At 40.8% G+C, this 14,300-nt stretch overlaps 1 protein-coding gene across 12 annotated transcripts in view; it reads right to left on the bottom strand.

The window, feature by feature from the left end:
- Positions 1-14,300, bottom strand: part of LOC108431811 (R3H domain-containing protein 2) — a 70,849-nt gene that overhangs the window by 50,753 nt on the left and 5,796 nt on the right. For 8 of the 12 annotated variants that reach the window (XM_017705194.2, XM_037535050.1, XM_017705187.2 and 5 more), the window contains exon 2: positions 7,719-7,801. The exons of 2 other annotated variants lie outside the window; for them this stretch is intronic. The gene's annotated coding sequence lies outside the window, so the exon portion shown is untranslated. Of the gene's footprint in view, positions 1-4,665; positions 4,952-7,718; positions 7,802-14,300 lie in introns of those variants that run through there. 2 more of the 12 variants (XM_017705190.2, XM_017705189.2) reach the window with 1 other exon arrangement.

Here is a 14,300-nt window from a genome sequence, read left to right as displayed (position 1 = left end):
CGTGAACTCGTTGACTTTAAAACCAATTACAGAGCTAGTCACCCCAGAGGTTAGCATTGATTTTTCCCCCACACCCACCTCTCTCTTTCTCTCATGCACTTACTCACTTACTGATTTGTGTACCTCATCCTCTGCCTTTTTCCCACGGCTGGGCATTGGCCATACCAGCGACCTGACACACACTCCATCAAAAAACAAGTGATATCTCATTATAGCAGTGAAGCTACAACAAAAAAATTATTAAATCATGATTTTGGCCTTCGCAGTTAGTTATGGAAACTACACATAAGACTAGACACTCATAACAAAATCCAAAGAAGTGGGATTAATGGGACTTTTGCCTGGAGAGTCAACAGCTTCTTATTAATAATAAAAGCCAAACTTCTCATGAGCACATCAATCACCCTTTCTCGTCTTTTCTAACGAACAGATCTGGTGCATTATAAATTATAAAAACTTTTATAATAAAGAGGGCTGGGTCAGCTGGAAAAAGGCAGCTTAAAAACGATTTGTTATTTGTTTGTCTTATTTTTATCCCTGTACTTAACTTTCAAGTGTCACTTTGCCCCCTTGGATCGGAGTCCAAGATAGAGGGAGGCTGAGACAATTATTCATCATCGCCCACCCCAAATTCGTCAGTCATACAAAGCTGAAGTTGGCTACTTGCCTGCTTCTTGTTCAAATTTTCCCATTCTACCATTAATAGTTCTCGAGCCTGAGGCGCCAGAATGTAACTGCCACACCATTTAAGGTGGAATGGGAAATTTAGCTAGCTAGCTACTGAGATGTCATGACACTACTAGCAATTTATCTCAACAAGACTTGGAACACCCTACCCCAAGGCGTGAACACGCAAAACAGAGGGGTAAGGCTAAGTGGAAGGGGTGAGGGAGAAATGAGACTGGGCTTTAGTATTTGTTATTCAGCATAAACATTTTAAATGCTTAAGAAAACCCATTTGTTTCTTTACGATATAGAGAGCAATAAGAATGATATTTAACAACTGAAGTAAATGTTGTGCAGAACAGGTCAAATCAAAACTGAACAATGTATTTAAAAAAAAACAAAACAAAAAAAACAAACACACATTTGGCACGTACTTGTAAGCACACACAAGCTTTTCTGGCTCTGGAAAAATGGTGCTGAATGTTGTTTCACACCTGAATTTCTCAAGTCATTTGTGTCATATGCATGTCCTGTACACTCATACATATTTCTCAGGGGATAAGACTGCTGGAATTTAATAAATATTGGTTATTCACACTGTGTGTAGCAGCTGGTTTTTTGTTTTGTTTTTTTGTTTATAAAAAAAACAAAAAAAAAACAGACTGTTCATCTTGACCAACAGAGGCGCACTGCAGGCTGTACTGCCATTACAGGTTTTGCCATGAGCATTTGGCTGCTGCTCTTCAACCTGTGTTACTGTATTGGTAAGTTCCATCTACTGCTGTACAATAACATAGCACTCAGAAGGACATGTGCATATGAGAAATTGGTTTGTGGTATCGGTATCACCATTGCCGATACCCTTACTGTGCCAGTATTAAGTCCCAGTATTGGCGCCTATACTGAAAAGGTATCCGTGCAAACTCTAGATCACTATCCTGGGCGATATATCATCTACACCAGCATACCATACCATGTTATTGCTTTTTAGTTTTAACCACATTATTAGAGACATATTTTATATATGACAAGCAATACCATACCAGGCTGGTACAGAAGAGGTTTGTTTGTAGTTTTCCATGTATCCTTTTGTCATTGTATTCAGGACCTGACACTTCACTGCAATGCATGTCATTTTTTGGGTGCTTCAGATTTGTTTTAAAAGAATGGTTTTAAATTTATGAAGGTAAAGAATGTAAAACTTATATAAAATACATTATATTTACAAAAGTATTTGGCCATCTAGCTTCACACACACATGAACTTGAGTGACATCCAACTCTTAATCTATAGGGTTTAATATGATGTGGGCCCACCCTTTGCAGCTATAACAGCTTTACTGGGAAGGCTTTCCACAAGGGTTTGGAATGTGTGTGTGGAATTTTGAAACATTCTTCCAGACACACATTTATGCGTTCAGAAGCTGATGTTGAACAAGAAGTCCTGGCTTGCAGTCTCTGCTCTAATTCATCCCGAAGGTGTTCTGTCAGGTTGAGGTCAGGACTCTGTGCAGGCCAGTCAAGTTCTTCCACACCAAACTTGCACATCCATGTCTTTATGGACCTTGCTTTGTGTACTGGTGCGCAGTCATGTTGGAACAGGAAGGGGACATGAAAACCCATTCCATGAAGGTCTCTACACTGTTCTTGAGCTGATCTGAAGGCCAAATTAAGTTTTGAGGTCTGTAGCGAATGACTCTGCAGAAAGTTGGCGACCTCTGCGCACCATGTGCCTCAGCAGCCGCTGACCCCGCTCTGTCATTTTACATGGCCTACCAATTCATGGTGAGTAGCTGTCGTTCCCAATCACTTCCACGTTGTTGTAATGCCACTGACAGTTGATTGTGGAATATTTTGTAGCGAGGAACTTTCACGATTGGACTTACTGCACAGGTGGCATCCTATCACGGTACCACGCTGGAATTCACTGAGCTCCTGAGAGCGACCCATTCTTTCACTAATGTTTGTAGAAGCAGTCCGCAGGCCTAGGTGCTTGAATTTATACACATGTGGGTATGGAAGTGATTGGAACACCTGAATTCAATGATTTGGATGGATGACTAATTACTTTTGGCAATGTAGTGTATATATACACCTTTTTTTCCTAGAAATATGGTTTCTGACCCTTTCCTGTGTAAGGTTCCCTTTGATGTCAATTTAAGAGGGGAAAAAAAAAAAAATCATGTCAGGTTTGTAAGACATTGTTTAAGCATGAGAGAAGCTATGAATGTAAACTAAAATATCATCTGGTATCGTGTCCTATTAGGAAAATATCATGATATGAACATTATCAATTCTACCCAGCATTTTATCACAAATTCACCACTGAAACAAAACGTAACAGTCATCATGTATAATCTGAACAGAAGCTCGCAGCATCTCCCCTCGGCTCACATGCTCATTTGGTTTTCTGAATGCTTTAAATTGATCAAAAAGCACATTGCTAATTAAAATGAAGTATTTCTAGATTCAGCACTCATCAAATCATTGCGCTGAAGGAATCCCTGTCTGTGGGGTTGAATTAGAGAGCCATGGGAGACAGACGATAAAGGCTCTATCAAGAAACAGGCCTCCGATAGTAAAAGGAGGAGACAAAAAGGCAGTTTAAAAAGAAACCAGGAGTGTGGAGGCTAAGAGGACTGCCTGCTATTTATAGCAGCAGAATTTTTATTCACAAGAGCTTCTTCATGCTTTTCCTATTCTCGCTCTCTCTCTGTTTCTCCCAGTCCTCCCATTTCCCATTCCTTCTTTCCCTTTCTCTCCCTCTGACGGTCTGTTCCAGCACACAATGTTCAAAAATAACCCTTGCGTGTATGTGTGCAGCAGGCTCAGGTGGAGGTGCAGACAGAGTTGTTGATGGCTGTAGCTCTGCAGGGGTAGAGAGAGCGATAAAGGAAGAGAGAGAGAGAGAGAGAGAGAGAGAGAGAGAGAGAGAGAGAGAGAGAGAGAGAGAGAGAGAGAGAGAGAGAGAGAGAGAGAGAGAGCGAGAGAGCGAGAGAGCGAGGGGGGGGGGCGGCGGCAGGCAGTGGGGAGGAGGCTTTTGTGTGTGAAGTGGAGGTCAGCATCTTTATGAACAAAGTCTTTGGAAAATTCCCTGATTGGTTCTTTTCACCGCCTCCGTTTATTGCTTTTAATCTTCCCACCTTACTTGTTCTCAACTCCCCCACACTGACACGATGCTCTCCTTGCCCTGTGTGTCTGTGACGATGTGGGTGACAGCAGTATGGCAAGCTGACGCCCCTTTCCCACTAGCACTCCACCCCCAGCTCCTAATCTCCTCGTCCACCCCCAGAGCGAGGTTCCAGTCGCACTCGGTAAAAGGGAATTCCTCATTACCTCAGCAAAGGCCCGGCCTCCCTCCCCCTCGCTCTGCACATGGGTGGGCAGACAGGGACCTCTCTCAATGGCATGCACAATAAGAACACGGCCACAGCAAACATGCAAGGCTACTGCATACTGTATAAGTTGTACATGTCATACAAGTATCACCCTCACACTATAAAATCAACCCATAGACTAAACTGTTAATAAAAAAATTATTATTATTATTATATATAAACATGAGTCGCATCTATCCCAAGCTCAGAACCCACATATACACATACAAATGAAAACTCAGTGCATGTATAAATGCACTTTCCAACAACACGTCACATGCCTGACCCATTTTCTCCCCCTCTTCCATCTCCACTTCGCCCACAAGTTAGCTAACCACTACATCTTCCAGAAAGCATCTGCAATGTCTGCTTTAACAGAGGCTATTAGAGTTACACAAACCACCATCACCATAACTTCATGCTTTTCATTCAATTAAAAAGCTTCACCGAGTGGGCATAAACGAAAAAGTAGGACACTGTACAACAATGAGACAGATGCAGCAAAAGACAGGGAATTAAGAATGGATGAGATGAATTAACTGTTCATGTACATGTTCAATGTACAATTAAGAACCATAATTAATTTACCAAAAGTCCATGCAAGCATGTACCTGCACACCCACCTTACTGTACTGAGTGCCGTATTTGTGGGAATTCCAGTGAGCGTCAGGTCCTTGAAGCGTGTGGTGCTTTACGGATAGCTGAGCACACAGAAACAATCACGCAGAAACACACCGAAAGGGTCCATGCCTGCATGGAGCCGGATCTCCCTCTCCTCCTTCTCTGCTGTCCCCTCTCCTCCACTGCGCTTGTCGCTATTTTCTCGTGAACGGAGGACGCACCGTTACTGACGCCCCCCTTCTTTTTCTGAATGAAGCGCAGGAGGCAGCAAGCTGCACTCACGCTCTCCTTCTTCCTCTGCCTCTCTCACTGACATGCGAGCATGCGCTCATTCATTCTCTCTCCAGCACTCCCCCACTCTCTCGTTTGATTCTCTCTCTGTCTTCATCTTCTACTCTCTCCGAAATAGCTAGTGTAATTGTACTGATGAGCAGCCAAAGACTGTCAAAGGTGGCCAGCTAAAGAAACATCTTCAAACACAATCGAAAATCACTCATAAGAAACTGCTTGTAGTACAAGAGTAAAATTAATTAATTAATTACAAAAAGCATGCAATTCACAGCTACCAGTATCTCTCAATTCAGAACTATGTTTTTGCTTTTAAGTGAAGGTGGAATAAAATTGTCTGATGGGAACTCCTTTACAGGTGATCTGTGAATGTTTAAGGCATTACTGGGCCACAAATGGAGAAAAAGTTAAGGCGCAATAGGTAGCAGAAGTTACATCACACCTGCTCTGTGACGATCCTCTGGGGATCCTGAACATTAAAAAACAGGAGGAAAGGGGGCTAATAAAGTATGCAGAGCAACGAATCGACTGCAGTCTGTAGTCAGAACTACAAAGTGCACCTATATGCTGAAATGGAACTGAATACATGTACAATGAGGAAAAAAGAAGGAGCTGTACGCACGCACACACACACACGGGTATATGTATCACACATACATAAACTAAAGGGGACATTTACATGTAAAAACGTATCCGTGAATTGGATTTTGGGTCTCATCGGCTACAGCTTGTTAGCCGCACTTAAAAACTTACAATGACTGCAAGGAGGTACTAAATACAATTCTGTATCATAATATTTTCCAAATATACCCTGGTGTCAGGGAATGAGATTGTATTTTAAACTGCATTCATTATTTTAACTTATTTTATTACTATTTAATTTTTCAATGCCTACAGATTTCCCTTAGGCTAACATACTAAAACTTTAGTTCCCTTCTAAAGCTGTGCATCAATAACACAAAATATGAACGGCAGAAATTGGGCTCAAATTTTATTCCAGAAGTGATGCTACATGGCGACAAAGCAAAACATTTCATCATTTTTGTACCCGCTGTACTGGTACAGATGATTATATTGCCGAGAGAGTCTAGTGGAGATAGGTGTCGTTAGCTAGCATACAACATTAGCTACAGTTATTTAACATTATATACAATTTAGGAACGTGGTTCATCAAAAAAGCACTGCTTTATGAGGTTTTACTTTTGTTGGTTTGCCAAAACGGTTTCTCTGATACTCATGTTGCATTTTTTTATTCGTAATAAGTTTGTAATAAGACAAAAATATTAACTACTGCATCTTTAAGTGGTACACAGACAACTCCTATTTGATTGCAGACAAAATCCCAGTGGGTCTCCTACTAAGCCTCTGGACTTTAAAACTAACCTCTTCATAAAAGTGCAAATATATAAACACTTCTTTTGGATATTAATAGGGACACATTAATGTCATTTTTATCAAACCAAGCATGAGTAGATATTTTTGTCCTCAAAATACAGATTTGTTCCATGCCAGAAAAGGGCTTCTGTAAAGCTCATTTCATAGTTTTCATCCTCATCTGCAGCACAGTGACAGCAGGAATCATAATGCATCTGAGGAGCTCACATTCCTCAGGTGCATAGAATAGGGAAACCACAAAAATGTGCACTACAAAGGGTCACCACCAGACTGGGACTGAGAACCCCAGCTATACAGCCAGACAAAGACTGCACAATTTTAGAAATCTTGTCTATTGACTCGCATTGTAGGTTTGAATAGACTAATGTCTTCAAACAAAGCCCACGATGTATACTGTATTGTTTACTGCTATTAAAGAGTTGTTGTGCTTTATCAACGGACGCAGTCGGTTCCAGGCATGCCGCATAAAAAGCAAGGCTTTAGGCTATCAGAAAGCTCTAGCATTAGCTCAGGTCTGAACTCTCTCGCTTCTGTGCACTGACTGACTAGATCTTCTTGGTGTACAAGCATAAACACAGAACAAAGTACGATAGCTCTGCCCTTCAGAACAAGAGTCTTCACAAGAATAAACACAGGGAACAAATAACCCAGCATAAAGATGTACACATTTCTTGAACAAACTACAATATATTCACACTCAGACCACAGCACTTGAAAAGGCATCCTCTGCATGGCCAGCAGTCTATGAATAATTTCAATTACAGCTTTTTCATTCAAAATACTGTCTGCGTGCTGAGCAAAAATGCAAAGAAACTGAGCAGCTTTACTAGCACTGTGCACTGAAGCTAAACACAGTTTAGTAGTGCACACGGTATGACACATCACTGCATAAATGTTTTTAGCTCATATTTCCTTTTAGTCAAACAGAGTAAAGTTGGCAAATATATGTACAGGGCTGCAACGGTTCACTTTTCGCATCACAATCTGTGTGTATTGGGGAAGTGGTTAAGGTTGTGTTTGTGCACTTAAAAACAGCCTAAAAACAGTGTATTCCTGGCGGGACTGTACTTTGTTGGAAAGTTTAAACTGACCAACTGTCCAGCGGCTACGGTGTCAGCAACACTTCCCTGTGTGAGCAGAGCCTCAATCAGTCACTGCCAGCTCATTAGCACGGCAGCATACACTTAGCTTACAACACATGGTATCCAGGGGTACTGGATGTTGGTACTGGTGCTTTTCCATTTTGAGTAGGAGTAAAAGAGCACAGGATTGGGCCGCTACCTAATATCATTAATCATCCCTAGACGTTACAAATCCAAGTTCAATTCAGGTCTGACTTTAGATAAACAATGAAAGCTTATACTGCTCCTACCTTCACGAAATCATCCCCCAAAGCCTTGACGAGTTCCAGCCATCATGAGCTCTACTGTGGCATATGGAATCTGGACAGTCTCACTGTGGGATTGAGGAGAGCAAGAGTTCATGTCTCTGTGGTTACTGGATTCAAATAATATATATATATACTCAAATGTATTCTCTAAGTTAACAGACTACAATTCCAGTAAAGAACACTGACAGTGACTAGAAAACGAATGGCCAAAAATAAAATGCTAGTACTTCAACTTTATGTCAATCATTCTTAATCCAAACTGCCTGTGTGGATTTTATTGCTCCATTACTTAAACAGGGTAAAGGGCACTAGCAAAAAAAATACCTCCCAAAAATCACAAGTGGAGTCACAAATCTGGTATTGGTTTCCACTGCGATCAGGTGAGTGTGAATGTTTCTAGGCCAGGCAGGCCTGGCTATGTTTCAACATGTGACTGAGGATAAGGACCTGTACTAATATTACCTAATACTGCAAGAGCTAAAGAGGGATCCCTGTGTGTGTGTGATAGAGAGAGAGAGGGGAAAAGAGAGAGGCAGAGAGCCCTACACCTAGCCTTACTTTCAACTAGTGATGTGAAAGAACAAAACATGAAATATTTCATTACAATAAACACATAAAGTCCAAATGTTTCAAAGGCAAAAGTTTAAAGGACACCCTGCCCTCTGCCCCCCTCCCAAAAAAAAATAAAAATAAATAAAAAATAAAACTTGCATCCAGAAAACCTCCAGAGTGAGATTTTCCAGTCTAAAAACTAGGAACACCCCCTTCTGATGATTTACTTGAATATGAATAAGAAATAACACAAGCACAATGGGGTGGATACTGGAGGACAGGCTGCTTAAAGCTTGAAAAGTTTTTCCTGCTGGCAAAACACAGAAGGAAGCTAAATGGCTACTTGTACTGCTAATATTCTGAATAGTCCATCTAGGCCTGAGCCCAGTGATGGTTAACTGAGTTACTGTAGTAACAGATAGAACATGTAGAACTGTCAATGTTAAAAGCTGACACTCAAAAAAGTTGACACTGTACAAGTGTAATTCCAGGATACTGTAGTTACATCTTCCCAATTAGCCTATAAGGTAGCCCTTTGCCTAATTAACATCTCAATCAGTGACACATCTAACTGTATATTACTTTACTTTGAACATTACTGTGAAACGTGAATGCCTCATTATGTCACAAATATAACTGATGAGTCTCATGCAACTTAGTCCCACTAGGCTAATCACGCTGGCTGACGTTAGAAAAGACACTCCTCTTTTGTCAGTGTTACCTCAACAAGCCAACTGTGCTTCCTTTATGCTACTGAAAGTAACGCTTTCTCAGCAATTCTCAGACTAAAAAAATATTCTAAATGGCTGCCATTCAGAATATCAACAGTACCTAAAGGAGCTAATCAAGTGGTCTTTTTTGGTTCCATGTCCGCTAAAGTCTTTCCACCTGGTAACATCTTCCTCTTCAGCCTAAACACTACATGCATTCAATAATCTGATCATTATCGAATTTCTGCAGCTATCTGATTTTATCAAGTAGTCATGTTGCTCTAGGTCTAGTAGTCTGATAAAGAGAGCTGGTTTTTAGCTCTAAGATTTCTTAGTGCATGTAAACTCTTACTCTGATTTCTTAGTCTGTGCATGTGCGAACACAGTCCGCAGTTCCGGAGATAAGCAAGCAGTGTTGCCGCAAGACGCAGCAAAACTTTTTTGGAGCAATGCTGAAACCAACTACATGCTTGATGAAATTAAGGATTTAAATACTATTTATCTTCCAGATAATCCATGTTCATAGTTTCAGTTTAAAAAAAAAAATAATAATAAAAATTTAAAAACTGCGCCATGATATTTGAGCTGATGCAGTGCTGAACTACAGAGTGTCACATAACATGACAAATAACATACTAAATTCTAGTTGTAGGCCAGAAAGACCCTTTAAGCACTCCAAACTTTTACAGACTTTCACTGCACATTTTCGCAACAGATGCCTACCACATGATGGCATCCAACAAACTAAACCTCTGGGATGACTTCATTTAGCACAATAACTTGGCTAGGAAGTTGGCACTGAATCAAGTAGTTTAACCAACTGGGATCTGAGGTTTAACAGTAGTGCGCAAAGGACTATTTTAAGGCCAAAACATTTTTCTCAGGATCATAGTAAAAAGGAGTAGACTTCGGATCAGACGTTGAGATCACATTAATCTACAGTTACTGCATCAAATGAACACTTCATACAAAAGCTTGCCTGTGTGGTCAACATCCTTACTGTTGCAATGATTTCAGTGTGAGCCATTGGTATAGAGCACTGAGTGACCGAGTAATAATAAACTGCAATATTTGGAATGTTTCACATCCATTTGAGGAGTCACAAGAACAGTTTGTGCGAGTTGTGCCAACTAGTACAGCACTTTGCAACACGGCACCACTGTCCATCGGAGATCGATAGCAATTGGAGACACGTGTGTTCGTGCTGTCTGCTTTGCTAGGCTCTGCTGTCCATCTTCCAGAAGCCTTAAGAAACAAAACATGGGAACTTCAGTCACATACTAACAGTGTGGAAATATTTCCTTGGGTGGTTGATGTATTGGGAAGACTATTGTGTACTCTTTGCTTAGACCATGGTGTATTTTTCCCCTCCATGACATTCTCCGTTTTCCCCACACAGGGTTATGAGGGATGACCCTGCATCTGTCTGAACCATGGCTTTCAGTTCACAGGGAGCCCCTGGCCATCAGTTATCCAGAAAAAACACTTCTTGAGGAACAAGGCAGCAAAGAGTGCCAATTTCAACCTTTTTCAGAATGTCTTTTTTTCTTCCGTGTCTGGGATTATCAGTCTTATTTTTAGGCAGAATGTATGCAGGCTAACAGATGCCTGATATAGCTTATATATCCGATCAGAAACAAGGCTCTTTGCTTGCCATGCTAGCAGTCCCCACCCTCCAGCAACTATCAATAATTCACATTCAGCAATCCAGAGAGAGAAAAAGAAAAAGAGAAAAAGAAAGAAGATGGAGAGAGAAGGGGCGGAGGTGCAAGAGAGAAAGAAGCAGAGAGAGAGGAGAAAATGAGGCAACAACACGGAATAAGAGAGTGGAAGCATCAGGAAACGAGGGCAAACAGAAAGAGAGCGAGGTGCACAGAGACAAAAGATGAAAAGACAGAAGATAAAAAAGGAAGGAATTAGAGAAAGCAGTGTGAAGGTGTATGAGATGACAGAGACAGAAATTAACCTATCAGGAGGATGGGGAATATGGGGAAAGTGAGAAAGCGTGTACATGAGAGCGAGAGAGAGAGCGAGAGAGAGAGAGCAGCACCATACGCTTGGTGCTCCAGTAGGCATCTATAAATAGCACTTCAAATCTCTGAAGAAGAGGAAAAAAAAAAACCTATTCTGCTTCTGCTGCAAACCTAGCATAAGAAACAGAAAATAGGCAGCGAGAGCACACGCACACCAATACTGTATGTCTCCCTTCATATGCATTTCTATCATCTATCGCCATGCATAATGAACATTACCAAACATCAAAACGACCACCATGTTTTGCGGAGTATGGAGACAAACCCCAACATACTCTGCGTGCAAAACACAGACACGTAATATGGTGGATTCTCCCTCATCAATATTCCAGCAGCGCTTCCTGCTAAACATGAGCCAGAATCACCGGCATCTATGAGTCACCGCCTTATGTGAGAGGACCAAACCAAATAAAGCTTCACATTGTTATATATGTCTGCAAGATATCACAGCCAAATCACACAAAATAGCTCAAACAGCTATAAAGAGAGAACTGATGTAGCCTATACGAAACTGGTTCTGGACCAGATTAGCATTTTACTGATCACTCATTTTGGTTGGTTTTCCTGATAAAGGTAAAGCCTATTAAAAAGTACTTTTAAACCAAAACCAGCCATAAACAGGAATTGCATTACGATACAAAGTAATTCAGAGTGGTCTGGTGCGAAATGCTCCATCCTACAGAAAATTACCAAAAACTGTTCACATTGGCAGCGATAGGAAACAATGTCTGATGTATGTAATACCTCTAAAAGCTTCCTCACAGAAATTATTACATGAACGTTTTTGGACTAAAACGTACTGTATTTTTAAAATTCATTCATGGTGGGGAGGTATATGCAGGCATTTCAAGACAAAAGAAGAAGAAGTATGTTTTCTTTCTTTATGTGCCACTATTTTACCATCACCATTACATAAAAAACCCTGTAGGCATGTAGGTTCACTGATGGTTTTGGATAATAAATAAAATTGCTAATAAAAATGAGTTGCAGACAGTGTGACCCCTGGCTCCTGTCACCACCACTGTAAAGAAACTGTAAAGAATTGGCAAATTTCTCTGCAATGCACCATTCAACCAAACAGAGTAACTGTGTTTATATTGGAACAATGTTTACAGAAATTTGGAAAATTTGGAATTCCCCTATAATCTGTGTAAAGCCCAACTTGGACAGGATTAGTTCTACATGGGAAGGTGAGGTAATTTAGTTTTACCACAGGATGTCTGTTATGACCAATTCAGAGAAGAAATGTCAATACAAGTGACAAATGGGAGTGGTAACTCAATATACACACTGTCTTTACTCCAGGAAAGAGCAGAAAACATGGTAAAACATTTAAATTTAGCCAGTATTCTGTTCACCTAAACCATCTGTCTTAAGTGAATGTGCAGGGTCATTGTTGTTGTCATTAGTCAGAATAATACACTTAAGAAGGACAGTACATATTTGCTGAAAGCTAGCCACATAGAATACAAGTAAATACTTTGAGAGCAGCTATATTTAAGAAACTCCTTTTCCATTGGATGTGACTGCACTTTACTGACATGTGGATTAATTGATTAACATAGCCCGAGATTACTTCTACTACTTGCTTTACAGGAGGTAAAAGTCATCAGAATCGGCGCAAGAGCGCACAATTGGTAAAACTGACTGACATGGCAGACTGGGTTGGGACTAAACGGTGGTAAAGGTTATGTTATCCCATGTGCCCATGTAAAACTAATCCCACCTGAATAGGGCTCAGGGTTGAAATCATTAATCATACCTTCAAGGTGGTAATTCAGTAACTGTTGGACTAGTAATTTGCCAAATTGCACAAGCTCCCATAATAAAGTGAGATCACCACAAACATCTATAAAAGCTTTTTTTATTATTTATTTACTTTTACAAGAACAACTAGATTGTTTTTATTCAATCAATTGATGGCGTGAAAGGAAGCTGGCTTTAAGATTAAGTGACCCTTATTAGTCCTACAAACGGGGAAATTTCACCTCCGCATTTAACCCATCTGTGAAGTGAAACACCACATACACACACTAGTGAGCACACACACACACACTAGGGGGCAGTGAGCACACTTGCCTGGAGCAGTGGGCAGCCCTATCCATGGCACCCGGGGAGCATTTGGGGCTTAGGTGTCTTGCTCAAGGACACCTCAGCCATGGACTGTCTGCGCTGGGGATTGAACTGGCGACTTTCCGGTCACAGGGCCAGTTCCCCAACCTCCAGCCCACGACTGCCCCCAAGGCTGTTTTCACACCTAGTTAGTTCAGTTGGATTCTCACTGCAATAATTAAAGCACATCAAATAATACAGTGGTGTTCATGCATTGGCTAGAAATAAGGCAAGGATACAAGAGTTTAGTAACTTACAATTACCTCCATTAGTGCCAAAGGAACGATTAAAACAAGAGCAATTAAAAATACATTTTGAGATTCATGCAGTAAAACGTGTTCTCAAATGTACTGCTTTGGTATTCTTTTAACACTCGTCCGCCAATATTATAATATATTATATTATATAATATATATGCAAGAACAATGAGAGTCTGTCAAGCCTCAAAGGTTAAAACAAGAAGATTATGTGTATAATGCAGAGCTGAAATGCTGCTGGAGCAAGAGAAAAGATGCCCCCAGGTGTTCAAACTACCAGTGAACTTAAGAAGAGTAGCGATTTTTGATGGACCACAGTTCAGCTGTTTGGTATAGGTGGAGAGTTCGCACCTGTCAAAACAAACGTAACTACCAAAAAAATTATAAAAGTCTGATTGTTTCACAACAAACAAGGTTGTAGTGAAAGTGCCCCAAGCCAACAAAGAGCCTCATCTTTATCAACTACACTACATTGTGCAAGTCATTATTCCCCTAAAACCCAGTCCAATATGATCATGATAGTTACAACAGGCCACTTTGCAAACAGGTCTGGTGCACTCAGTTCATGCATTTCTAGTAAGGCCATGGCAGCGCCCCTCAGCAAATCACCATGATCACAAATCATAATTTCCTTCGAGTGTGCTCTGAGTCCACTGATAAATCTCCAGTGGGCCCTGCGAGTGCTATGATTGATGGCGGGCATTCACATGGGCTGTTAAATGTATAATTTCTGTCAACGCCACGCAAGCCAGATTTTGAACCATGTCACAGGAAACATGTTCACAATGTGTTTTGTAAAATCAAGCCACGTGTCAGAGACAGCGTAATTACAATATGAAATTCTGTCTTTGTTGTGCAGTCTCAGATCCCAGGTTTCACACAATGCTGTACTTTGGAAAA

The sequence above is a fragment of the Pygocentrus nattereri genome, chromosome 26 (assembly GCF_015220715.1).
Source record: "Pygocentrus nattereri isolate fPygNat1 chromosome 26, fPygNat1.pri, whole genome shotgun sequence".
In the NCBI taxonomy this organism is placed as follows: domain Eukaryota; kingdom Metazoa; phylum Chordata; class Actinopteri; order Characiformes; family Serrasalmidae; genus Pygocentrus; species Pygocentrus nattereri.
Note: the sequence above shows the minus strand (reverse complement) of the source record. Positions and strands in the feature narration are given on the sequence as shown.